Below are 27,500 nucleotides of genomic sequence, written 5' to 3'. Positions count from 1 at the left end.
CTGAGTTTGGACGTGTTCTTCTTCTGGACCTGAGTTTGGACGTGTTCTTCTTCTGGACCTGAGTTTAGGCGTGTTCTTCTTCTGGACCTGAGTTTGGACGTGTTCTTCTTCTGGACCTGAGTTTGGACGTGTTCTTCTTCTGGACCTGAGTTTGGACGTGTTCTTCTTCTGGACCTGAGTTTGGGCGTGTTCTTCTTCTGGACCTGAGTTTAGACTGTTCTTCTTCTGGACCTGAGTTTAGGCGTGTTCTTCTTCTGGACCTGAGTTTGGACGTGTTCTTCTTCTGGACCTGAGTTTGGACGTGTTCTTCTTCTGGACCTGAGTTTAGGCGTGTTCTTCTTCTGGATCTGAGTTTAGACGTGTTCTTCTTCTGGACCTGAGTTTAGACGTGTTCTTCTTCTGGACCTGAGTTTAGGCGTGTTCTTCTTCTGGACCTGAGTTTGGACGTGTTCTTCTTCTGGACCTGAGTTTGGACGTGTTCTTCTTCTGGAACTGAGTTTGGGCGTGTTCTTCTTCTGGACCTGAGTTTAGGCGTGTTCTTCTTCTGGACCTGAGTTTGGACGTGTTCTTCTTCTGGACCTGAGTTTAGGCGTGTTCTTCTTCTGGACCTGAGTTTGGACGTGTTCTTCTTCTGGACCTGAGTTTAGACTGTTCTTCTTCTGGACCTGAGTTTAGGCGTGTTCTTCTTCTGGACCTGAGTTTGGACGTGTTCTTCTTCTGGACCTGAGTTTGGACGTGTTCTTCTTCTGGACCTGAGTTTAGGCGTGTTCTTCTTCTGGACTTGAGTTTAGACGTGTTCTTCTTCTGGACCTGAGTTTAGGCGTGTTCTTCTTCTGGACCTGAGTTTGGACGTGTTCTTCTTCTGGACCTGAGTTTAGGCGTGTTCTTCTTCTGGACCTGAGTTTGGACGTGTTCTTCTTCTGGACCTGAGTTTAGACTGTTCTTCTTCTGGACCTGAGTTTAGGCGTGTTCTTCTTCTGGACCTGAGTTTGGACATGTTCTTCTTCTGGACCTGAGTTTGGACGTGTTCTTCTTCTGGACCTGAGTTTGGACGTGTTCTTCTTCTGGACCTGAGTTTGGACGTGTTCTTCTTCTGGACCTGAGTTTGGACGTGTTCTTCTTCTGGACCTGAGTTTGGACGTGTTCTTCTTCTGGACCTGAGTTTAGACGTGTTCTTCTGGACCTGAGTTTAGGCGTGTTCTTCTTCTGGACCTGAGTTTGGACGTGTTCTTCTTCTGGACCTGAGTTTGGACGTGTTCTTCTTCTGGACCTGAGTTTGGACGTGTTCTTCTTCTGGACCTGAGTTTAGGCGTGTTCTTCTTCTGGACCTGAGTTTGGACGTGTTCTTCTTCTGGAACTGAATTTGGGCGTGTTCTTCTTCTGGACCTGAGTTTAGACGTGTTCTTCTTCTGGACCTGAGTTTGGACGTGTTCTTCATCTGGAACTGAGTTTGGGCGTGTTCTTCTTCTGGACCTGAGTTTAGGCGTGTTCTTCTTCTGGATCTGAGTTTAGGCGTGTTCTTCTTCTGGACCTGAGTTTAGACGTGTTCTTCTTCTGGACCTGAGTTTAGACGTGTTCTTTTTCTGGACCTGAGTTTAGGCGTGTTCTTCTTCTGGACCTGAGTTTGGACGTGTTCTTCTTCTGGACCTGAGTTTAGGCGTGTTCTTCTTCTGGACCTGAGTTTGGACGTGTTCTTCTTCTGGACCTGAGTTTAGACGTGTTCTTCTTCTGGATCTGAGTTTAGACGTGTTCTTCTTCTGGACCTGAGTTTGGACGTGTTCTTCTTCTGGATCTGAGTTTAGACGTGTTCTTCTTCTGGACCTGAGTTTGGACGTGTTCTTCTTCTGGACCTGAGTTTGGACGTGTTCTTCTTCTGGACCTGAGTTTGGACGTGTTCTTCTTTTGGACCTGAGTTTAGACGTGTTCTTCTTCTGGACCTGAGTTTAGACGTGTTCTTCTTCTGGACCTGAGTTTGGACGTGTTCTTCTTCTGGACCTGAGTTTAGGCGTGTTCTTCTTTTGGACCTGAGTTTAGACGTGTTCTTCTTCTGGACCTGAGTTTAGACGTGTTCTTCTTCTGGACCTGAGTTTGGACGTGTTCTTCTTCTGGACCTGAGTTTAGGCGTGTTCTTCTTCTGGACCTGAGTTTGGACGTGTTCTTCTTCTGGACCTGAGTTTAGACGTGTTCTTCTTCTGGATCTGAGTTTAGACGTGTTCTTCTTCTGGACCTGAGTTTGGACGTGTTCTTCTTCTGGATCTGAGTTTAGACGTGTTCTTCTTCTGGACCTGAGTTTGGACGTGTTCTTCTTCTGGACCTGAGTTTGGACGTGTTCTTCTTCTGGACCTGAGTTTGGACGTGTTCTTCTTTTGGACCTGAGTTTAGACGTGTTCTTCTTCTGGACCTGAGTTTAGACGTGTTCTTCTTCTGGACCTGAGTTTGGACGTGTTCTTCTTCTGGAACTGAGTTTGGGCGTGTTCTTCTTCTGGACCTGAGTTTAGGCGTGTTCTTCTTCTGGATCTGAGTTTAGACGTGTTCTTCTTCTGGACCTGAGTTTGGACGTGTTCTTCTTCTGGATCTGAGTTTAGACGTGTTCTTCTTCTGGACCTGAGTTTGGACGTGTTCTTCTTCTGGACCTGAGTTTGGACGTGTTCTTCTTCTGGACCTGAGTTTGGGCGTGTTCTTCTTCTGGACCTGAGTTTGGACGTGTTCTTCTTCTGGACCTGAGTTTAGACTGTTCTTCTTCTGGACCTGAGTTTGGACGTGTTCTTCTTCTGGACCTGAGTTTGGACGTGTTCTTCTTCTGGACCTGAGTTTAGGCGTGTTCTTCTTCTGGACCTGAGTTTGGACGTGTTCTTCTTCTGGACCTGAGTTTAGGCGTGTTCTTCTTCTGGACTTGAGTTTAGGCGTGTTCTTCTTCTGGACCTGAGTTTGGACGTGTTCTTCTTCTGGACCTGAGTTTAGGCGTGTTCTTCTTCTGGACCTGAGTTTGGACGTGTTCTTCTTCTGGACCTGAGTTTAGACTGTTCTTCTTCTGGACCTGAGTTTAGGCGTGTTCTTCTTCTGGACCTGAGTTTGGACGTGTTCTTCTTCTGGACCTGAGTTTGGACGTGTTCTTCTTCTGGACCTGAGTTTGGACGTGTTCTTCTTCTGGACCTGAGTTTAGGCGTGTTCTTCTTCTGGACCTGAGTTTGGACGTGTTCTTCTTCTGGACCTGAGTTTAGACTGTTCTTCTTCTGGACCTGAGTTTAGGCGTGTTCTTCTTCTGGACCTGAGTTTGGACGTGTTCTTCTTCTGGACCTGAGTTTGAACGTGTTCTTCTTCTGGACCTGAGTTTAGGCGTGTTCTTCTTCTGGACCTGAGTTTGGACGTGTTCTTCTTCTGGACCTGAGTTTGGACGTGTTCTTCTTCTGGACCTGAGTTTGGACGTGTTCTTCTTCTGGACCTGAGTTTGGGCGTGTTCTTCTTCTGGACCTGAGTTTAGACTGTTCTTCTTCTGGACCTGAGTTTAGGCGTGTTCTTCTTCTGGACCTGAGTTTGGACGTGTTCTTCTTCTGGACCTGAGTTTGGACGTGTTCTTCTTCTGGACCTGAGTTTAGGCGTGTTCTTCTTCTGGATCTGAGTTTAGACGTGTTCTTCTTCTGGACCTGAGTTTAGACGTGTTCTTCTTCTGGACCTGAGTTTAGGCGTGTTCTTCTTCTGGACCTGAGTTTGGACGTGTTCTTCTTCTGGACCTGAGTTTGGACGTGTTCTTCTTCTGGAACTGAGTTTGGGCGTGTTCTTCTTCTGGACCTGAGTTTAAGCGTGTTCTTCTTCTGGACCTGAGTTTGGACGTGTTCTTCTTCTGGACCTGAGTTTAGGCGTGTTCTTCTTCTGGACCTGAGTTTGGACGTGTTCTTCTTCTGGACCTGAGTTTAGACTGTTCTTCTTCTGGACCTGAGTTTAGGCGTGTTCTTCTTCTGGACCTGAGTTTGGACGTGTTCTTCTTCTGGACCTGAGTTTGGACGTGTTCTTCTTCTGGACCTGAGTTTAGGCGTGTTCTTCTTCTGGACTTGAGTTTAGACGTGTTCTTCTTCTGGACCTGAGTTTAGGCGTGTTCTTCTTCTGGACCTGAGTTTGGACGTGTTCTTCTTCTGGACCTGAGTTTAGGCGTGTTCTTCTTCTGGACCTGAGTTTGGACGTGTTCTTCTTCTGGACCTGAGTTTAGACTGTTCTTCTTCTGGACCTGAGTTTAGGCGTGTTCTTCTTCTGGACCTGAGTTTGGACATGTTCTTCTTCTGGACCTGAGTTTGGACGTGTTCTTCTTCTGGACCTGAGTTTGGACGTGTTCTTCTTCTGGACCTGAGTTTGGACGTGTTCTTCTTCTGGACCTGAGTTTGGACGTGTTCTTCTTCTGGACCTGAGTTTGGACGTGTTCTTCTTCTGGACCTGAGTTTAGACTGTTCTTCTTCTGGACCTGAGTTTAGGCGTGTTCTTCTTCTGGACCTGAGTTTGGACGTGTTCTTCTTCTGGACCTGAGTTTGGACGTGTTCTTCTTCTGGACCTGAGTTTGGACGTGTTCTTCTTCTGGACCTGAGTTTAGGCGTGTTCTTCTTCTGGACCTGAGTTTGGACGTGTTCTTCTTCTGGAACTGAATTTGGGCGTGTTCTTCTTCTGGACCTGAGTTTAGACGTGTTCTTCTTCTGGACCTGAGTTTGGACGTGTTCTTCATCTGGAACTGAGTTTGGACGTGTTCTTCTTCTGGACCTGAGTTTAGACGTGTTCTTTTTCTGGACCTGAGTTTAGGCGTGTTCTTCTTCTGGACCTGAGTTTGGACGTGTTCTTCTTCTGGACCTGAGTTTAGGCGTGTTCTTCTTCTGGACCTGAGTTTGGACGTGTTCTTCTTCTGGACCTGAGTTTAGACGTGTTCTTCTTCTGGATCTGAGTTTAGACGTGTTCTTCTTCTGGACCTGAGTTTGGACGTGTTCTTCTTCTGGATCTGAGTTTAGACGTGTTCTTCTTCTGGACCTGAGTTTGGACGTGTTCTTCTTCTGGACCTGAGTTTGGACGTGTTCTTCTTCTGGACCTGAGTTTGGACGTGTTCTTCTTTTGGACCTGAGTTTAGACGTGTTCTTCTTCTGGACCTGAGTTTAGACGTGTTCTTCTTCTGGACCTGAGTTTGGACGTGTTCTTCTTCTGGAACTGAGTTTGGGCGTGTTCTTCTTCTGGACCTGAGTTTAGGCGTGTTCTTCTTCTGGATCTGAGTTTAGACGTGTTCTTCTTCTGGACCTGAGTTTGGACGTGTTCTTCTTCTGGATCTGAGTTTAGACATGTTCTTCTTCTGGACCTGAGTTTGGACGTGTTCTTCTTCTGGACCTGAGTTTGGACGTGTTCTTCTTCTGGACCTGAGTTTGGACGTGTTCTTCTTCTGGACCTGAGTTTAGGCGTGTTCTTCTTCTGGACCTGAGTTTGGACGTGTTCTTCTTCTGGACCTGAGTTTAGACTGTTCTTCTTCTGGACCTGAGTTTGGACGTGTTCTTCTTCTGGACCTGAGTTTAGGCGTGTTCTTCTTCTGGACCTGAGTTTGGACGTGTTCTTCTTCTGGACCTGAGTTTAGACTGTTCTTCTTCTGGACCTGAGTTTGGACGTGTTCTTCTTCTGGACCTGAGTTTGGACGTGTTCTTCTTCTGGACCTGAGTTTGGACGTGTTCTTCTTCTGGACCTGAGTTTGGACGTGTTCTTCTTCTGGACCTGAGTTTGGACGTGTTCTTCTTCTGGACCTGAGTTTAGGCGTGTTCTTCTTCTGGACCTGAGTTTGGACGTGTTCTTCTTCTGGACCTGAGTTTAGACTGTTCTTCTTCTGGACCTGAGTTTAGGCGTGTTCTTCTTCTGGACCTGAGTTTGGACGTGTTCTTCTTCTGGACCTGAGTTTGAACGTGTTCTTCTTCTGGACCTGAGTTTAGGCGTGTTCTTCTTCTGGACCTGAGTTTGGACGTGTTCTTCTTCTGGACCTGAGTTTGGACGTGTTCTTCTTCTGGACCTGAGTTTGGACGTGTTCTTCTTCTGGACCTGAGTTTGGGCGTGTTCTTCTTCTGGACCTGAGTTTAGACTGTTCTTCTTCTGGACCTGAGTTTAGGCGTGTTCTTCTTCTGGACCTGAGTTTGGACGTGTTCTTCTTCTGGACCTGAGTTTGGACGTGTTCTTCTTCTGGACCTGAGTTTAGGCGTGTTCTTCTTCTGGATCTGAGTTTAGACGTGTTCTTCTTCTGGACCTGAGTTTAGACGTGTTCTTCTTCTGGACCTGAGTTTAGGCGTGTTCTTCTTCTGGACCTGAGTTTGGACGTGTTCTTCTTCTGGACCTGAGTTTGGACGTGTTCTTCTTCTGGAACTGAGTTTGGGCGTGTTCTTCTTCTGGACCTGAGTTTAAGCGTGTTCTTCTTCTGGACCTGAGTTTGGACGTGTTCTTCTTCTGGACCTGAGTTTAGGCGTGTTCTTCTTCTGGACCTGAGTTTGGACGTGTTCTTCTTCTGGACCTGAGTTTAGACTGTTCTTCTTCTGGACCTGAGTTTAGGCGTGTTCTTCTTCTGGACCTGAGTTTGGACGTGTTCTTCTTCTGGACCTGAGTTTGGACGTGTTCTTCTTCTGGACCTGAGTTTAGGCGTGTTCTTCTTCTGGACTTGAGTTTAGACGTGTTCTTCTTCTGGACCTGAGTTTAGGCGTGTTCTTCTTCTGGACCTGAGTTTGGACGTGTTCTTCTTCTGGACCTGAGTTTAGGCGTGTTCTTCTTCTGGACCTGAGTTTGGACGTGTTCTTCTTCTGGACCTGAGTTTAGACTGTTCTTCTTCTGGACCTGAGTTTAGGCGTGTTCTTCTTCTGGACCTGAGTTTGGACATGTTCTTCTTCTGGACCTGAGTTTGGACGTGTTCTTCTTCTGGACCTGAGTTTAGACTGTTCTTCTTCTGGACCTGAGTTTAGGCGTGTTCTTCTTCTGGACCTGAGTTTAGGCGTGTTCTTCTTCTGGACCTGAGTTTGGACGTGTTCTTCTTCTGGACCTGAGTTTAGGCGTGTTCTTCTTCTGGACCTGAGTTTGGACGTGTTCTTCTTCTGGACCTGAGTTTAGACTGTTCTTCTTCTGGACCTGAGTTTAGGCGTGTTCTTCTTCTGGACCTGAGTTTGGACATGTTCTTCTTCTGGACCTGAGTTTGGACGTGTTCTTCTTCTGGACCTGAGTTTGGACGTGTTCTTCTTCTGGACCTGAGTTTGGACGTGTTCTTCTTCTGGACCTGAGTTTGGACGTGTTCTTCTTCTGGACCTGAGTTTGGACGTGTTCTTCTTCTGGACCTGAGTTTAGACTGTTCTTCTTCTGGACCTGAGTTTAGGCGTGTTCTTCTTCTGGACCTGAGTTTGGACGTGTTCTTCTTCTGGACCTGAGTTTGGACGTGTTCTTCTTCTGGACCTGAGTTTGGACGTGTTCTTCTTCTGGACCTGAGTTTAGGCGTGTTCTTCTTCTGGACCTGAGTTTGGACGTGTTCTTCTTCTGGAACTGAATTTGGGCGTGTTCTTCTTCTGGACCTGAGTTTAGACGTGTTCTTCTTCTGGACCTGAGTTTGGACGTGTTCTTCATCTGGAACTGAGTTTGGACGTGTTCTTCTTCTGGACCTGAGTTTAGACGTGTTCTTTTTCTGGACCTGAGTTTAGGCGTGTTCTTCTTCTGGACCTGAGTTTGGACGTGTTCTTCTTCTGGACCTGAGTTTAGGCGTGTTCTTCTTCTGGACCTGAGTTTGGACGTGTTCTTCTTCTGGACCTGAGTTTAGACGTGTTCTTCTTCTGGATCTGAGTTTAGACGTGTTCTTCTTCTGGACCTGAGTTTGGACGTGTTCTTCTTCTGGATCTGAGTTTAGACGTGTTCTTCTTCTGGACCTGAGTTTGGACGTGTTCTTCTTCTGGACCTGAGTTTGGACGTGTTCTTCTTCTGGACCTGAGTTTGGACGTGTTCTTCTTTTGGACCTGAGTTTAGACGTGTTCTTCTTCTGGACCTGAGTTTAGACGTGTTCTTCTTCTGGACCTGAGTTTGGACGTGTTCTTCTTCTGGAACTGAGTTTGGGCGTGTTCTTCTTCTGGACCTGAGTTTAGGCGTGTTCTTCTTCTGGATCTGAGTTTAGACGTGTTCTTCTTCTGGACCTGAGTTTGGACGTGTTCTTCTTCTGGATCTGAGTTTAGACATGTTCTTCTTCTGGACCTGAGTTTGGACGTGTTCTTCTTCTGGACCTGAGTTTGGACGTGTTCTTCTTCTGGACCTGAGTTTGGACGTGTTCTTCTTCTGGACCTGAGTTTAGGCGTGTTCTTCTTCTGGACCTGAGTTTGGACGTGTTCTTCTTCTGGACCTGAGTTTAGACTGTTCTTCTTCTGGACCTGAGTTTGGACGTGTTCTTCTTCTGGACCTGAGTTTAGGCGTGTTCTTCTTCTGGACCTGAGTTTGGACGTGTTCTTCTTCTGGACCTGAGTTTAGACTGTTCTTCTTCTGGACCTGAGTTTGGACGTGTTCTTCTTCTGGACCTGAGTTTGGACGTGTTCTTCTTCTGGACCTGAGTTTGGACGTGTTCTTCTTCTGGACCTGAGTTTAGGCGTGTTCTTCTTCTGGACCTGAGTTTGGACGTGTTCTTCTTCTGGACCTGAGTTTAGGCGTGTTCTTCTTCTGGACTTGAGTTTAGGCGTGTTCTTCTTCTGGACCTGAGTTTGGACGTGTTCTTCTTCTGGACCTGAGTTTAGGCGTGTTCTTCTTCTGGACCTGAGTTTGGACGTGTTCTTCTTCTGGACCTGAGTTTAGACTGTTCTTCTTCTGGACCTGAGTTTAGGCGTGTTCTTCTTCTGGACCTGAGTTTGGACGTGTTCTTCTTCTGGACCTGAGTTTGGACGTGTTCTTCTTCTGGACCTGAGTTTGGACGTGTTCTTCTTCTGGACCTGAGTTTAGGCGTGTTCTTCTTCTGGACCTGAGTTTGGACGTGTTCTTCTTCTGGACCTGAGTTTAGACTGTTCTTCTTCTGGACCTGAGTTTAGGCGTGTTCTTCTTCTGGACCTGAGTTTGGACGTGTTCTTCTTCTGGACCTGAGTTTGGACGTGTTCTTCTTCTGGACCTGAGTTTAGGCGTGTTCTTCTTCTGGACCTGAGTTTGGACGTGTTCTTCTTCTGGACCTGAGTTTGGACGTGTTCTTCTTCTGGACCTGAGTTTGGACGTGTTCTTCTTCTGGACCTGAGTTTGGGCGTGTTCTTCTTCTGGACCTGAGTTTAGACTTTTCTTCTTCTGGACCTGAGTTTAGGCGTGTTCTTCTTCTGGACCTGAGTTTGGACGTGTTCTTCTTCTGGACCTGAGTTTGGACGTGTTCTTCTTCTGGACCTGAGTTTAGGCGTGTTCTTCTTCTGGATCTGAGTTTAGACGTGTTCTTCTTCTGGACCTGAGTTTAGACGTGTTCTTCTTCTGGACCTGAGTTTAGGCGTGTTCTTCTTCTGGACCTGAGTTTGGACGTGTTCTTCTTCTGGACCTGAGTTTGGACGTGTTCTTCTTCTGGAACTGAGTTTGGGCGTGTTCTTCTTCTGGACCTGAGTTTAGGCGTGTTCTTCTTCTGGACCTGAGTTTGGACGTGTTCTTCTTCTGGACCTGAGTTTAGGCGTGTTCTTCTTCTGGACCTGAGTTTGGACGTGTTCTTCTTCTGGACCTGAGTTTGGACGTGTTCTTCTTCTGGACCTGAGTTTAGGCGTGTTCTTCTTCTGGACTTGAGTTTAGACGTGTTCTTCTTCTGGACCTGAGTTTAGGCGTGTTCTTCTTCTGGACCTGAGTTTGGACGTGTTCTTCTTCTGGACCTGAGTTTAGGCGTGTTCTTCTTCTGGACCTGAGTTTGGACGTGTTCTTCTTCTGGACCTGAGTTTAGACTGTTCTTCTTCTGGACCTGAGTTTAGGCGTGTTCTTCTTCTGGACCTGAGTTTGGACATGTTCTTCTTCTGGACCTGAGTTTGGACGTGTTCTTCTTCTGGACCTGAGTTTGGACGTGTTCTTCTTCTGGACCTGAGTTTGGACGTGTTCTTCTTCTGGACCTGAGTTTGGACGTGTTCTTCTTCTGGACCTGAGTTTGGACGTGTTCTTCTTCTGGACCTGAGTTTAGACTGTTCTTCTTCTGGACCTGAGTTTGGACGTGTTCTTCTTCTGGACCTGAGTTTGGACGTGTTCTTCTTCTGGACCTGAGTTTAGGCGTGTTCTTCTTCTGGACCTGAGTTTGGACGTGTTCTTCTTCTGGAACTGAATTTGGGCGTGTTCTTCTTCTGGACCTGAGTTTAGACGTGTTCTTCTTCTGGACCTGAGTTTGGACGTGTTCTTCATCTGGAACTGAGTTTGGGCGTGTTCTTCTTCTGGACCTGAGTTTAGGCGTGTTCTTCTTCTGGATCTGAGTTTAGGCGTGTTCTTCTTCTGGACCTGAGTTTAGACGTGTTCTTCTTCTGGACCTGAGTTTAGACGTGTTCTTTTTCTGGACCTGAGTTTAGGCGTGTTCTTCTTCTGGACCTGAGTTTGGACGTGTTCTTCTTCTGGACCTGAGTTTAGGCGTGTTCTTCTTCTGGACCTGAGTTTGGACGTGTTCTTCTTCTGGACCTGAGTTTAGACGTGTTCTTCTTCTGGATCTGAGTTTAGACGTGTTCTTCTTCTGGACCTGAGTTTGGACGTGTTCTTCTTCTGGATCTGAGTTTAGACGTGTTCTTCTTCTGGACCTGAGTTTGGACGTGTTCTTCTTCTGGACCTGAGTTTGGACGTGTTCTTCTTCTGGACCTGAGTTTGGACGTGTTCTTCTTTTGGACCTGAGTTTAGACGTGTTCTTCTTCTGGACCTGAGTTTAGACGTGTTCTTCTTCTGGACCTGAGTTTGGACGTGTTCTTCTTCTGGAACTGAGTTTGGGCGTGTTCTTCTTCTGGACCTGAGTTTAGGCGTGTTCTTCTTCTGGATCTGAGTTTAGACGTGTTCTTCTTCTGGACCTGAGTTTGGACGTGTTCTTCTTCTGGATCTGAGTTTAGACGTGTTCTTCTTCTGGACCTGAGTTTGGACGTGTTCTTCTTCTGGACCTGAGTTTGGACGTGTTCTTCTTCTGGACCTGAGTTTGGACGTGTTCTTCTTCTGGACCTGAGTTTAGGCGTGTTCTTCTTCTGGACCTGAGTTTGGACGTGTTCTTCTTCTGGACCTGAGTTTAGACTGTTCTTCTTCTGGACCTGAGTTTGGACGTGTTCTTCTTCTGGACCTGAGTTTGGACGTGTTCTTCTTCTGGACCTGAGTTTGGACGTGTTCTTCTTCTGGACCTGAGTTTAGGCGTGTTCTTCTTCTGGACCTGAGTTTGGACGTGTTCTTCTTCTGGACCTGAGTTTAGGCGTGTTCTTCTTCTGGACTTGAGTTTAGACGTGTTCTTCTTCTGGACCTGAGTTTAGGCGTGTTCTTCTTCTGGACCTGAGTTTGGACGTGTTCTTCTTCTGGACCTGAGTTTAGGCGTGTTCTTCTTCTGGACCTGAGTTTGGACGTGTTCTTCTTCTGGACCTGAGTTTAGACTGTTCTTCTTCTGGACCTGAGTTTAGGCGTGTTCTTCTTCTGGACCTGAGTTTGGACGTGTTCTTCTTCTGGACCTGAGTTTGGACGTGTTCTTCTTCTGGACCTGAGTTTGGACGTGTTCTTCTTCTGGACCTGAGTTTAGGCGTGTTCTTCTTCTGGACCTGAGTTTGGACGTGTTCTTCTTCTGGACCTGAGTTTAGACTGTTCTTCTTCTGGACCTGAGTTTAGGCGTGTTCTTCTTCTGGACCTGAGTTTGGACGTGTTCTTCTTCTGGACCTGAGTTTGGACGTGTTCTTCTTCTGGACCTGAGTTTAGGCGTGTTCTTCTTCTGGACCTGAGTTTGGACGTGTTCTTCTTCTGGACCTGAGTTTGGACGTGTTCTTCTTCTGGACCTGAGTTTGGACGTGTTCTTCTTCTGGACCTGAGTTTGGACGTGTTCTTCTTCTGGACCTGAGTTTAGGCGTGTTCTTCTTCTGGACCTGAGTTTAGACTGTTCTTCTTCTGGACCTGAGTTTAGGCGTGTTCTTCTTCTGGACCTGAGTTTGGACGTGTTCTTCTTCTGGACCTGAGTTTGGACGTGTTCTTCTTCTGGACCTGAGTTTAGGCGTGTTCTTCTTCTGGATCTGAGTTTAGACGTGTTCTTCTTCTGGACCTGAGTTTAGACGTGTTCTTCTTCTGGACCTGAGTTTAGGCGTGTTCTTCTTCTGGACCTGAGTTTGGACGTGTTCTTCTTCTGGACCTGAGTTTGGACGTGTTCTTCTTCTGGAACTGAGTTTGGGCGTGTTCTTCTTCTGGACCTGAGTTTAGGCGTGTTCTTCTTCTGGACCTGAGTTTGGACGTGTTCTTCTTCTGGACCTGAGTTTAGGCGTGTTCTTCTTCTGGACCTGAGTTTGGACGTGTTCTTCTTCTGGACCTGAGTTTAGACTGTTCTTCTTCTGGACCTGAGTTTAGGCGTGTTCTTCTTCTGGACCTGAGTTTGGACGTGTTCTTCTTCTGGACCTGAGTTTGGACGTGTTCTTCTTCTGGACCTGAGTTTAGGCGTGTTCTTCTTCTGGACTTGAGTTTAGACGTGTTCTTCTTCTGGACCTGAGTTTAGGCGTGTTCTTCTTCTGGACCTGAGTTTGGACGTGTTCTTCTTCTGGACCTGAGTTTAGGCGTGTTCTTCTTCTGGACCTGAGTTTGGACGTGTTCTTCTTCTGGACCTGAGTTTAGACTGTTCTTCTTCTGGACCTGAGTTTAGGCGTGTTCTTCTTCTGGACCTGAGTTTGGACGTGTTCTTCTTCTGGACCTGAGTTTGGACGTGTTCTTCTTCTGGACCTGAGTTTGGACGTGTTCTTCTTCTGGACCTGAGTTTGGACGTGTTCTTCTTCTGGACCTGAGTTTGGACGTGTTCTTCTTCTGGACCTGAGTTTGGACGTGTTCTTCTTCTGGACCTGAGTTTGGACGTGTTCTTCTTCTGGACCTGAGTTTGGACGTGTTCTTCTTCTGGACCTGAGTTTGGACGTGTTCTTCTTCTGGACCTGAGTTTGGACGTGTTCTTCTTCTGGACCTGAGTTTAGACTGTTCTTCTTCTGGACCTGAGTTTAGGCGTGTTCTTCTTCTGGACCTGAGTTTGGACGTGTTCTTCTTCTGGACCTGAGTTTAGGCGTGTTCTTCTTCTGGACCTGAGTTTGGACGTGTTCTTCTTCTGGAACTGAATTTGGGCGTGTTCTTCTTCTGGACCTGAGTTTAGACGTGTTCTTCTTCTGGACCTGAGTTTGGACGTGTTCTTCATCTGGAACTGAGTTTGGGCGTGTTCTTCTTCTGGACCTGAGTTTAGGCGTGTTCTTCTTCTGGATCTGAGTTTAGGCGTGTTCTTCTTCTGGACCTGAGTTTAGACGTGTTCTTCTTCTGGACCTGAGTTTAGACGTGTTCTTTTTCTGGACCTGAGTTTGGACGTGTTCTTCTTCTGGATCTGAGTTTAGACGTGTTCTTCTTCTGGACCTGAGTTTGGACGTGTTCTTCTTCTGGACCTGAGTTTGGACGTGTTCTTCTTCTGGACCTGAGTTTAGACGTGTTCTTCTTCTGGATCTGAGTTTAGACGTGTTCTTCTTCTGGACCTGAGTTTGGACGTGTTCTTCTTTTGGACCTGAGTTTAGACGTGTTCTTCTTCTGGACCTGAGTTTAGGCGTGTTCTTCTTCTGGACCTCAGTTTAGGCGTGTTCTTCTTCTGGACCTCAGTTTAGGCGTGTTCTTCTTCTGGACCTGAGTTTAGACGTGTTCTTCTTCTGGACCTGAGTTTAGGCGTGTTCTTCTTCTGGACCTGAGTTTGGACGTGTTCTTCTTCTGGACCTGAGTTTAGACGTGTTCTTCTTCTGGACCTGAGTTTAGACGTGTTCTTCTTCTGGAACTGAGTTTGGACGTGTTCTTCTTCTGGACCTGAGTTTGGACGTGTTCTTCTTCTGGACCTGAGTTTGGACGTGTTCTTCTTCTGGACCTGAGTTTGGACGTGTTCTTCATCTGGAACTGAGTTTGGGCGTGTTCTTCTTCTGGACCTGAGTTTAGGCGTGTTCTTCTTCTGGATCTGAGTTTAGGCGTGTTCTTCTTCTGGACCTGAGTTTAGACGTGTTCTTCTTCTGGACCTGAGTTTAGACGTGTTCTTTTTCTGGACCTGAGTTTAGGCGTGTTCTTCTTCTGGACCTGAGTTTGGACGTGTTCTTCTTCTGGACCTGAGTTTAGGCGTGTTCTTCTTCTGGACCTGAGTTTGGACGTGTTCTTCTTCTGGACCTGAGTTTAGACGTGTTCTTCTTCTGGATCTGAGTTTAGACGTGTTCTTCTTCTGGACCTGAGTTTGGACGTGTTCTTCTTCTGGATCTGAGTTTAGACGTGTTCTTCTTCTGGACCTGAGTTTGGACGTGTTCTTCTTCTGGACCTGAGTTTGGACGTGTTCTTCTTCTGGACCTGAGTTTGGACGTGTTCTTCTTTTGGACCTGAGTTTAGGCGTGTTCTTCTTCTGGACCTGAGTTTGGACGTGTTCTTCTTCTGGACCTGAATTTAGACGTGTTCTTCTTCTGGACCTGAGTTTAGACGTGTTCTTCTTCTGGAACTGAGTTTGGACGTGTTCTTCTTCTGGACCTGAGTTTGGACGTGTTCTTCTTCTGGACCTGAGTTTGGACGTGTTCTTCTTCTGGACCTGAGTTTGGACGTGTTCTTCATCTGGAACTGAGTTTGGGCGTGTTCTTCTTCTGGACCTGAGTTTAGGCGTGTTCTTCTTCTGGATCTGAGTTTAGGCGTGTTCTTCTTCTGGACCTGAGTTTAGACGTGTTCTTTTTCTGGATCTGAGTTTAGACGTGTTCTTCTTCTGGACCTGAGTTTGGACGTGTTCTTCTTCTGGATCTGAGTTTAGACGTGTTCTTCTTCTGGACCTGAGTTTGGACGTGTTCTTCTTCTGGACCTGAGTTTGGACGTGTTCTTCTTCTGGACCTGAGTTTGGACGTGTTCTTCTTTTGGACCTGAGTTTAGACGTGTTCTTCTTCTGGACCTGAGTTTAGACGTGTTCTTCTTCTGGACCTGAGTTTGGACGTGTTCTTCTTCTGGAACTGAGTTTGGGCGTGTTCTTCTTCTGGACCTGAGTTTAGGCGTGTTCTTCTTCTGGATCTGAGTTTAGACGTGTTCTTCTTCTGGACCTGAGTTTGGACGTGTTCTTCTTCTGGATCTGAGTTTAGACGTGTTCTTCTTCTGGACCTGAGTTTGGACGTGTTCTTCTTCTGGACCTGAGTTTGGACGTGTTCTTCTTCTGGACCTGAGTTTGGACGTGTTCTTCTTTTGGACCTGAGTTTAGACGTGTTCTTCTTCTGGACCTGAGTTTAGACGTGTTCTTCTTCTGGACCTGAGTTTAGGCGTGTTCTTCTTCTGGATCTGAATTTAGGCGTGTTCTTCTTCTGGACCTGAGTTTAGACGTGTTCTTCTTCTGGACCTGAGTTTAGGCGTGTTCTTCTTCTGGACCTGAGTTTGGACGTGTTCTTCTTCTGGACCTGAGTTTAGGCGTGTTCTTCTTCTGGACCTGAGTTTGGACGTGTTCTTCTTCTGGACCTGAGTTTAGACTGTTCTTCTTCTGGACCTGAGTTTAGGCGTGTTCTTCTTCTGGACCTGAGTTTGGACGTGTTCTTCTTCTGGACCTGAGTTTGGACGTGTTCTTCTTCTGGACCTGAGTTTGGACGTGTTCTTCTTCTGGACCTGAGTTTAGGCGTGTTCTTCTTCTGGACCTGAGTTTGGACGTGTTCTTCTTCTGGACCTGAGTTTAGACTGTTCTTCTTCTGGACCTGAGTTTAGGCGTGTTCTTCTTCTGGACCTGAGTTTGGACGTGTTCTTCTTCTGGACCTGAGTTTGGACGTGTTCTTCTTCTGGACCTGAGTTTGGACGTGTTCTTCTTCTGGACCTGAGTTTAGGCGTGTTCTTCTTCTGGACCTGAGTTTGGACGTGTTCTTCTTCTGGACCTGAGTTTGGACGTGTTCTTCTTCTGGACCTGAGTTTAGACTGTTCTTCTTCTGGACTTGAGTTTAGGCGTGTTCTTCTTCTGGACCTGAGTTTGGACGTGTTCTTCTTCTGGACCTGAGTTTGGACGTGTTCTTCTTCTGGACCTGAGTTTAGGCGTGTTCTTCTTCTAGACCTGAGTTTGGACGTGTTCTTCTTCTGGAACTGAATTTGGGCGTGTTCTTCTTCTGGACCTGAGTTTAGACGTGTTCTTCTTCTGGACCTGAGTTTGGACGTGTTCTTCTTCTGGAACTGAGTTTGGGCGTGTTCTTCTTCTGGACCTGAGTTTAGGCGTGTTCTTCTTCTGGATCTGAGTTTAGGCGTGTTCTTCTTCTGGACCTGAGTTTAGACGTGTTCTTCTTCTGGACCTGAGTTTAGACGTGTTCTTTTTCTGGACCTGAGTTTAGGCGTGTTCTTCTTCTGGACCTGAGTTTGGACGTGTTCTTCTTCTGGACCTGAGTTTAGGCGTGTTCTTCTTCTGGACCTGAGTTTGGACGTGTTCTTCTTCTGGACCTGAGTTTAGACGTGTTCTTCTTCTGGATCTGAGTTTAGACGTGTTCTTCTTCTGGACCTGAGTTTGGACGTGTTCTTCTTTTGGACCTGAGTTTAGACGTGTTGTTCTTCTGGACCTGAGTTTAGGCGTGTTCTTCTTCTGGACCTCAGTTTAGGCGTGTTCTTCTTCTGGACCTCAGTTTAGGCGTGTTCTTCTTCTGGACCTGAGTTTAGACGTGTTCTTCTTCTGGACCTGAGTTTAGGCGTGTTCTTCTTCTGGACCTGAGTTTGGACGTGTTCTTCTTCTGGACCTGAGTTTAGACGTGTTCTTCTTCTGGACCTGAGTTTAGACGTGTTCTTCTTCTGGAACTGAGTTTGGACGTGTTCTTCTTCTGGACCTGAGTTTGGACGTGTTCTTCTTCTGGACCTGAGTTTGGACGTGTTCTTCTTCTGGACCTGAGTTTGGACGTGTTCTTCTTCTGGATCTGAGTTTAGACGTGTTCTTCTTCTGGACCTGAGTTTGGACGTGTTCTTCTTCTGGACCTCAGTTTAGGCGTGTTCTTCTTCTGGACCTCAGTTTAGGCGTGTTCTTCTTCTGGACCTGAGTTTAGACGTGTTCTTCTTCTGGACCTGAGTTTAGGCATGTTCTTCTTCTGGACCTCAGTTTAGGCGTGTTCTTCTTCTGGACCTCAGTTTAGGCGTGTTCTTCTTCTGGACCTGAGTTTAGACGTGTTCTTCTTCTGGACCTGAGTTTAGGCGTGTTCTTCTTCTGGACCTGAGTTTGGACGTGTTCTTCTTCTGGACCTGAGTTTAGACGTGTTCTTCTTCTGGACCTGAGTTTAGACGTGTTCTTCTTCTGGAACTGAGTTTGGACGTGTTCTTCTTCTGGACCTGAGTTTGGACGTGTTCTTCTTCTGGACCTGAGTTTGGACGTGTTCTTCTTCTGGACCTGAGTTTGGACGTGTTCTTCTTCTGGATCTGAGTTTAGACGTGTTCTTCTTCTGGACCTGAGTTTGGACGTGTTCTTCTTCTGGACCTCAGTTTAGGCGTGTTCTTCTTCTGGACCTCAGTTTAGGCGTGTTCTTCTTCTGGACCTGAGTTTAGACGTGTTCTTCTTCTGGACCTGAGTTTAGGCATGTTCTTCTTCTGGACCTTAGTTTGGACGTGTTCTTCTTCTGGAACTGAATTTGGGCGTGTTCTTCTTCTGGACCTGAGTTTAGGCGTGTTCTTCTTCTGGACCTGAGTTTGGACGTGTTCTTCTTCTGGACCTGAGTTTAGGCGTGTTCTTCTTCTGGACCTGAGTTTGGACGTGTTCTTCTTCTGGACCTGAGTTTAGACTGTTCTTCTTCTGGACCTGAGTTTAGGCGTGTTCTTCTTCTGGACCTGAGTTTGGACGTGTTCTTCTTCTGGACCTGAGTTTGGACGTGTTCTTCTTCTGGACCTGAGTTTGGACGTGTTCTTCTTCTGGACCTGAGTTTAGGCGTGTTCTTCTTCTGGACCTGAGTTTGGACGTGTTCTTCTTCTGGACCTGAGTTTAGACTGTTCTTCTTCTGGACCTGAGTTTAGGCGTGTTCTTCTTCTGGACCTGAGTTTGGACGTGTTCTTCTTCTGGACCTGAGTTTGGACGTGTTCTTCTTCTGGACCTGAGTTTGGACGTGTTCTTCTTCTGGACCTGAGTTTAGGCGTGTTCTTCTTCTGGACCTGAGTTTGGACGTGTTCTTCTTCTGGACCTGAGTTTGGACGTGTTCTTCTTCTGGACCTGAGTTTAGACTGTTCTTCTTCTGGACTTGAGTTTAGGCGTGTTCTTCTTCTGGACCTGAGTTTAGACGTGTTCTTCTTCTGGACCTGAGTTTAGGCGTGTTCTTCTTCTGGACCTGAGTTTGGACGTGTTCTTCTTCTGGACCTGAGTTTAGACGTGTTCTTCTTCTGGACCTGAGTTTAGACGTGTTCTTCTTCTGGAACTGAGTTTGGACGTGTTCTTCTTCTGGACCTGAGTTTGGACGTGTTCTTCTTCTGGACCTGAGTTTGGACGTGTTCTTCTTCTGGACCTGAGTTTGGACGTGTTCTTCTTCTGGATCTGAGTTTAGACGTGTTCTTCTTCTGGACCTGAGTTTGGACGTGTTCTTCTTCTGGACCTCAGTTTAGGCGTGTTCTTCTTCTGGACCTCAGTTTAGGCGTGTTCTTCTTCTGGACCTGAGTTTAGACGTGTTCTTCTTCTGGACCTGAGTTTAGGCATGTTCTTCTTCTGGACCTTAGTTTGGACGTGTTCTTCTTCTGGAACTGAATTTGGGCGTGTTCTTCTTCTGGACCTGAGTTTAGACGTGTTCTTTTTCTGGATCCGAGTTTAGGCGTGTTCTTCTTCTGGACCTGAGTTTAGGCGTGTTCTTCTTCTGGACCTTAGTTTGGACGTGTTCTTCTTCTGGAACTGAATTTGGGCGTGTTCTTCTTCTGGACCTGAGTTTAGACGTGTTCTTCTTCTGGACCTGAGTTTAGACGTGTTCTTCTTCTGGACCTGAGTTTGGACGTGTTCTTCTTCTGGAACTGAGTTTGGGCGTGTTCTTCTTCTGGACCTGAGTTTAGGCGTGTTCTTCTTCTGGATCTGAGTTTAGGCGTGTTCTTCTTCTGGACCTGAGTTTGGACGTGTTCTTCTTCTGGACCTGAGTTTAGGCGTGTTCTTCTTCTGGACCTGAGTTTGGACGTGTTCTTCTTCTGGACCTGAGTTTAGACGTGTTCTTCTTCTGGAACTGAGTTTGGACGTGTTCTTCTTCTGGACCTGAGTTTGGACGTGTTCTTCTTCTGGATCTGAGTTTAGACGTGTTCTTCTTCTGGACCTGAGTTTGGACGTGTTCTTCTTTTGGACCTGAGTTTAGACATGTTCTTCTTCTGGACCTGAGTTTAGGCGTGTTCTTCTTCTGGACCTCAGTTTAGGCGTGTTCTTCTTCTGGACCTCAGTTTAGGCGTGTTCTTCTTCTGGACCTGAGTTTAGACGTGTTCTTCTTCTGGACCTGAGTTTAGGCGTGTTCTTCTTCTGGACCTGAGTTTGGACGTGTTCTTCTTCTGGACCTGAGTTTGGACGTGTTCTTCTTCTGGACCTGAGTTTAGACGTGTTCTTCTTCTGGAACTGAGTTTGGACGTGTTCTTCTTCTGGACCTGAGTTTGGACGTGTTCTTCTTCTGGACCTGAGTTTGGACGTGTTCTTCTTCTGGATCTGAGTTTAGACGTGTTCTTCTTCTGGACCTGAGTTTGGACGTGTTCTTCTTCTGGACCTGAGTTTGGACGTGTTCTTCTTCTGGACCTGAGTTTGGACGTGTTCTTCTTCTGGACCTGAGTTTAGACGTGTTCTTCTTCTGGACCTGAGTTTGGACGTGTTCTTCTTCTGGACCTGAGTTTGGGCGTGTTCTTCTTCTGGACCTGAGTTTGGGCGTGTTCTTCTTCTGGACCTGAGTTTGGGCGTGTTCTTCTTCTGGACCTGATTTTAGACGTGTTCTTCTTCTGGAACTGAGTTTGGACGTGTTCTTCTTCTGGACCTGAGTTTAGACGTGTTCTTCTTCTGGATCTGAGTTTAGACGTGTTCTTCTTCTGGACCTGAGTTTGGACGTGTTCTTCTTCTGGATCTGAGTTTAGACGTGTTCTTCTTCTGGACCTGAGTTTGGACGTGTTCTTCTTTTGGACCTGAGTTTAGACGTGTTCTTCTTCTGGACCTGAGTTTAGGCGTGTTCTTCTTCTGGACCTCAGTTTAGGCGTGTTCTTCTTCTGGACCTCAGTTTAGGCGTGTTCTTCTTCTGGACCTGAGTTTAGACATGTTCTTCTTCTGGACCTGAGTTTAGGCGTGTTCTTCTTCTGGACCTGAGTTTGGACGTGTTCTTCTTCTGGACCTGAGTTTGGACTTGTTCTTCTTCTGGACCTGAGTTTAGACATGTTCTTCTTCTGGAACTGAGTTTGGACGTGTTCTTCTTCTGGACCTGAGTTTGGACGTGTTCTTCTTCTGGACCTGAGTTTGGACGTGTTCTTCTTCTGGATCTGAGTTTAGACGTGTTCTTCTTCTGGACCTGAGTTTGGACGTGTTCTTCTTCTGGACCTGAGTTTGGACGTGTTCTTCTTCTGGACCTGAGTTTGGACGTGTTCTTCTTCTGGACCTGAGTTTGGACGTGTTCTTCTTCTGGATCTGAGTTTAGACGTGTTCTTCTTCTGGACCTGAGTTTGGACGTGTTCTTCTTCTGGACCTGAGTTTGGACGTGTTCTTCTTCTGGACCTGAGTTTGGACGTGTTCTTCTTCTGGATCTGAGTTTAGACGTGTTCTTCTTCTGGACCTGAGTTTGGACGTGTTCTTCTTCTGGACCTGAGTTTGGACTTGTTCTTCTTCTGGACCTGAGTTTGGACGTGTTCTTCTTCTGGACCTGAGTTTGGACGTGTTCTTCTTCTGGACCTGAGTTTAGACGTGTTCTTCTTCTGGACCTGAGTTTGGACGTGTTCTTGTTCTGGACCTGAGTTTGGGCGTGTTCTTCTTCTGGACCTGAGTTTGGACGTGTTCTTCTTCTGGACCTGAGTTTGGACGTGTTCTTCTTCTGGACCTGAGTTTGGACGTGTTCTTCTTCTGGACCTGAGTTTGGGCGTGTTCTTCTTCTGGACCTGAGTTTGGGCGTGTTCTTCTTCTGGACCTGAGTTTGGACGTGTTCTTCTTCTGGACCTGAGTTTGGACGTGTTCTTCTTCTGGACCTGAGTTTAGGCGTGTTCTTCTTCTGGACCTGAGTTTGGGCGTGTTCTTCTTCTGGACCTGAGTTTGGGCGTGTTCTTCTTCTGGACCTGAGTTTGGGCGTGTTCTTCTTCTGGACCTGAGTTTGGGCGTGTTCTTCTACTGGACGTCATCGTAACAAAGCGCCGCTCGCTCGGACCTGGCTCGTGACCCGATGGAGCAACCGGGGCTAGAACTAGTTCATTTTGCAGTTTAATTTGCAGAAATCTAAACGTTATTTCTCACTTTCCCAATCCATTTATCACATTCTTAATATTCACCAGTTCCTCTGTTTTGGAAAATCTTCCTGCCACAGTTTGGTTGCCATTGGTTACAGCCACTACAAGTGCGCTGCATTATGGCCCACAAATAACACTCTTATGTTCATTTTAGAGTTGCATTAGGCCAAAAGTCGAGGCGCCTGGTTTGAGCCTAGTTCAGTCCAAATGGAGAACGATTTCATTCCGGTTTGGACCCGATTTGGTCCAGGTTTAGTTCCAGTTTAGTCCGACATTGGACCAGTGTGTGCGGGTGTCACTGCCCTGAACTCACCTCTGTGTTTCTCACTCCAGAGTAAATATACCGGGCGAGTACATCCTGCCAAATCTCCCCAGAAACGCACTGCACAAACTAACAGAGCATATACTTTAGCACGTTTACATTGCCTCCCTGAAAGATCTCGACGCAAATCCAACAGAACCAACGAGAATCTATTTAAACGCTCAAAAACCTCTCAAACTCATCATTCCAGCCGTCAATCAGTCAGTATTTCTATCTGCAGCTACGGCTTTAGCCAAGTTTAGATTGGCAATGACGTGACAATGCGTTGTCAAAAAGCACCTCGTCTACATTGAAATGAATGGACTGCTTCTCCCACAGAGCTCCGTCCGTTGGCGTTCCCTTGGATACCAGTCACATCTGTCGCCTCGAATGCGGCGACATTGTCTCATTTCGGTTGTTTTCGCCGCTCGTTCTGCTTTTAAGTGACCACCGCGTGTTCCTTTGATGCCTTTGAGGTCCCGCAGACGACGTGAATGGCGTCTTATCAGTTCGGGGTCGGGTTCAGATCGCCGTGACAGCGTCGACGGTGCACAGATGTCTCCCGTGTCGCTCGTCCAAAAAGCCGCCGGTTCCCATTGTGCTTATTTATTGTCATTTTTTCCCCCTGTCGGGCCGTATCCAGTTTCTCTTTTGAAATGCGCGTCCGAGGTCGGGCGGCGGTGTGAACGAGGCGGCGGCGGCGGCTCTGAAGTCTCTAAAGTCGAGCAGCAACACCCAGAAAACCTTTTGTGCTCGTACGTTTGCGACTGAAGCGGCGCTCGGGGGAGAGAGAGGGCCCATGACTACTTCAGATACAGAACGGTCAGAGTAAACCGGGTTCGCGTACGTGTCGCGATCGTAATTCACACCGCGAGGACGGAGTATGGACCCTTCCGGGAGCGATGTGTTTGGAGCAGCTGCGCACGCCGGCTGGCACTGATAGAAATGCAGCAAAAATGAAAAATGCGAATCCAAAATGTCCTGTACCTCTGAAATGTGCAGCAAAAACAAAGCAATAACAAGGAGACGACTGACAAGGGTCGAACCGACGGAAAACATTCGCCAATTACGCGACATTGGGACGATTGCGTAAGGAAACGTGAGATTACTCCATATAATGACATCTTAACTTGAATAATGTCTCAAAAGAGCCCCGTTTAACCCATGGCACAAGGGTTCTGGAGTTTGTGGACAGTAGATGTTTTGATTCTGCCGAGGTCACAAAGGGAGGAGACAGGGTTGCCCCCTCGGCCCCGAGATGTTTGTTCAGACCGGGGCCGAGACTGTGGTGCCGAGAGCAGCTGTCAGAGCAATACTCGCGGGAGCAGAGAAGAATGAGGAAAAACACGGTGTATTTCCACTCCATCTCGCACCAGGACCAGAACAAGTCAAATCGTTTAGTCTATTTTAAAGCCCGATGTGGATTTGTGTGTGTATAAAAACGACTGACTCATAGAAACACGGCCGTAGACTTCCTGTTCAAAAGGGCAGGACTGAAAAACCCTGCAGCAGTTGACGTGTTTCTTCAACATACAGCTGACTGAACTAATGAGGGAACGCAACATTAATGGGTTCCAGAGCCTCAGATCAGGATGAAATGATGAAGTTAATTAGTTGTGTAATAGAAGCAACTGCTTTTTGCATGGGTTATTTTTACGGACGTCGATAAATTTGAAATGACCTCAGAACATCTGTGTTTTGTGGTGTTCATTCACACAGTGTAAGACATATCAAATAGTTGAATCACCCATTAAACACACTGAAATGACCAGAACCTCTTCATTCTCTTGCATCTTACTTCTATTGCAGCTATTATAAGTTTGCTTTTAGTGTTTTTAAGTGGCTGTAACTCCTCACCACGTTGTTTTAATCAGCCATAAGACCATATTTAAAGATCAAGATCATATTTATAATGAAATTTCTCTTTTTCCACCCACGCATTGCACCAAAAGCACACAAACCTTCCCAAAAACCTCTCTGCTGCTTGATCTTGCGTCGCCGTCGGGGTCGTGTTTGTTGTACTTCTGAGGGTCAAGTCTTTCCTGCAGTTCGTCATGTGTTTAACTGCAGAGGAAAAACAACAATAGGGTTCGAGGACAAAGTCATACTTTAAATCTGAACCTAAAACTGACCGTGGAGTCATGAGCGTTCACACAGAAGGTCTAGAGCTTTAAGAAGGGCAGTTTAAAACGATCAAAATGAGCTCCTTATAAGAGCAAACATGACAAATAAAACAATACGGAACTTGTTTTTAATGCGGGAACAACTTATTCACTGAAAAAGGCTTTGAAGAGTAGATTTCCGTGTCTCTTTCCTGTTCAGCCAGACGTTACCCGCAGTTTGTCTGCTGTCAGTTACTCCTGTTCATGCAATGAGATGAAAGCAGTGGTTAAGACATGACTCACGTGTTTGGCTTCATGGGATTTTGTTATTCGTGTACAAGTACCGTGCCATCTGGACGAAAAGATAATGAATGACTTTTGCGTTCCTCGTGTGTTCTCTCCGATTGAACTAAACAAACAGACTGAAGCGTTTGAGAGCAGATAACCATCGACTGCAGATAACCATCGACTGCCGACAAGGATAGGATCAGCTTTTTACAAGATTCTATAATCTGTGGATAAAGAACATGCTCTGTAAAGCCTGCATTCATCCCGATGGCCAGAGGCTACCATGACAACATCGGCTCTAAGGGGGAACACATGAGGCGCCACTCCTCCAACGAAGATGAGTGTTTTATATAAATACCACTGTTTGGAAACCGTGTAATCGAGGTGGAGAACGCTAAAAATAGTGATTGAGGATGGATTGAGTAGATGAGGGCAATAGGGCGGCAAGAAAAGAGAAGCAAACAGTTAAAACCTTAAACCATTCATTACAAAAACCTTTAAATGAACAAGCGCACAGTCAATTGATCGAAAATAAGGAATGTTCAAAGTCCCAAAAATGGTTTTATAGTTGGTGGGTCAGTAGTTTCCCTTTGTCGGGACATAGGCTCCTAGAATTGGGCAATCTTTATGAACTGAACACGAAGTACAGCAGCACCCAAGAGCGCAAGTAAGACGAGGAAGGCGCGGAGACGGCACTGCGAAGTCGAGGCCTCAAACGTGGGTCACTCTGGCACCGTCTCGCAGCCTGACAAAGCTCCGCCCGGGCGCAGGGCAAACAGGAGGCCAGCACGGGACACATATTTATGTTGTATTTATCAATGAAACCCGATCAGAGCGATCAAGTAGACAGACTTAGTGCTCGTGTGAAGGAGATAAAAACCTGGATGACACTTAATAATCTGCTTTTTAACCCTGAAAAAACCTAGGTCATTGTGCTGGTCCTAAACATGTACGAGACTCTTTATCCGAGCAGATAGTCAGATGTCAGTGAAGCCTCCAGTTCTACTGTAAGAAGAGTCTTATTTGACCAGGAGCTCTCATTTAAAGCTCATATAAATCAAGCTTGTAAAACAGACTATTTACATTTGCGCAATATAGATCAAATCAGAAGATTCCGGCCTAAAAGTGATGCTGAAAAACGTCTCCTGCATTTATAACGACTAGATTAGACTGTAACTGCTGCTCACAGCGTGTCCTAAAAGCTCCATAAAAAGCTTTAACTGGTTCAAAATGCAGCAGCAAGATTACAAACAGGAACTAAAAGAAGAGAGCACATTACACCGGTGCCGGAGTCTCTTCACTGGCTCCCGTCGAGCACGGCAGAATGCAGCTGAGGGCGGGGCCTCTGAGGGCGGGGCCTCTGACACCTACATCACATTCTAACATCTGCAGTAGAATGTTGTGGTCGATGATCAAACGCTGAGGTCAGAACCAGGACTAAGACCAGTCCATCGTCTGCAGCAAATAACAAATCATTTGTAACTTTAACTAGTGCAGTTTCAGTGCTGTGGTGGGCTCTGAACCCTACTGTGGTGGGCTCTGAACCCTACTGTGGTGGGCTCTGAACCCTACTGTGGGGGGCTCTGAACCCTGCTGTGGTGGGCTCTGGACACTGCTGTGGTGGGCTCTGGACACTGCTGTGGTGGGCTCTGAACCCTGCTGTGATGGGCTCTGAACCCTGCTGTGGTGGGCTCTGGACCCTGCTGTGGTGGGCTCTGGACCCTGCTGTGAATGGGCTCTGGACACTGCTGTGGTGGGCTCTGAACCCTGCTGTGGTGGGCTCTGGACACTGCTGTGGTGGGCTCTGAACACTGCTGTGGTGGGCTCTGGACACTGCTGTGGTGGGCTCTGGACACTGCTGTGGTGGGCTCTGAACCCTGCTGTGATGGGCTCTGAACCCTGCTGTGGTGGGCTCTGGACCCTGCTGTGGTGGGCTCTGGACCCTGCTGTGAATGGGCTCTGAACCCTGCTGTGGTGGGCTCTGAACCCTGCTGTGGTGGGCTCTGGACCCTGCTGTGAATGGGCTCTGGACACTGCTGTGGTGGGCTCTGGACACTGCTGTGGTGGGCTCTGGACACTGCTGTGGTGGGCTCTGAACACTGCTGTGGTGGGCTCTGAACACTGCTGTGGTGGGCTCTGAACACTGCTGTGGTGGGCTCTGAACACTGCTGTGGTGGGCTCTGAACCCTGCTGTGGTGGGCTCTGAACACTGCTGTGGTGGGCTCTGAACACTGCTGTGGTGGGCTCTGAACACTGCTGTGGTGGGCTCTGGACCCTGCTGTGGTGGGCTCTGGACCCTGCTGTGGTGGGCTCTGAACACTGCTGTGGTGGGCTCTGAACACTGCTGTGGTGGGCTCTGAACCCTGCTGTGGTGGGCTCTGAACCCTGCTGTGGTGGGCTCTGAACCCTGCTGTGGTGGGTGGTGGTATTTTCCCGGGGGTCGATGTTCACCTGTCCATCACATTTCCCCCCAAAACAAAGCCTTCATTCCACTCTCTTCGCTGAGATCTAAGGTTAATTCCTCCCCCCGTTGCGCCCTTCTGGCTCTGAGGCCGTCTTGTTGTGTTTGTTGGCTTTGAATGTCCATTTTTCTGCCGTATCTGGCCTGGACGGGGAATATGGACGAAAAAACACGGTGTTCTGACGCATTCTTTAAGATAAACTCCCATTTCAAAATACCTTGGATTTGCAAACCGCTGCGCACCTGTCACGTCCGCTCTGTTGATGTTGGAGGAGCGAGGCGGTGTTGGACCACTGTGATTGACAGAATATTACCAAACGATATTAAATGAGTTCCTGCACGTGTTTGATTCTGTGTTGGGTTTTTATGATTTATTTTTTCAGATTAAAGGGTTTTGTAATTCGGGAAAGTTTGTTTGTAAGTGGTTTGTGCAAGAATTCAAGTCTGACACGGGAACGAGTTCATCAGCACCATCAGACACTGACGGTGACAGGTGCAACTGACAGGACGGAGGGACGGAGGGACAGATGGACAGACGGATGGATGGACAGACGGACTGACGAATGGACAGACGGATGGACGGACGGATGGACAGATGGACGGACGGATGGACGGACGGATGGACAGATGACCGAATGAACGGATGGATGGATGGACGGAGGGACGAAGGGACGGGCGGACAGATGAACGGATGAACGGATGGATGGATGGATAGACGGATGGACGGATGGACAGATAACTGGACAGATGGACGGACAGATGGACTGACGGACGGACGGACGAATGGATGGACAGACGGACGGACAGATGGACGGACGGA

This window comes from Eucyclogobius newberryi, unplaced genomic scaffold (assembly GCF_026437365.1).
Source record: "Eucyclogobius newberryi isolate DKJ021-1_F unplaced genomic scaffold, fEucNew1.0.hap1 SCAF_7, whole genome shotgun sequence".
Classification (NCBI taxonomy): domain Eukaryota; kingdom Metazoa; phylum Chordata; class Actinopteri; order Gobiiformes; family Gobiidae; genus Eucyclogobius; species Eucyclogobius newberryi.
This window is presented reverse-complemented; position numbering follows the sequence as displayed.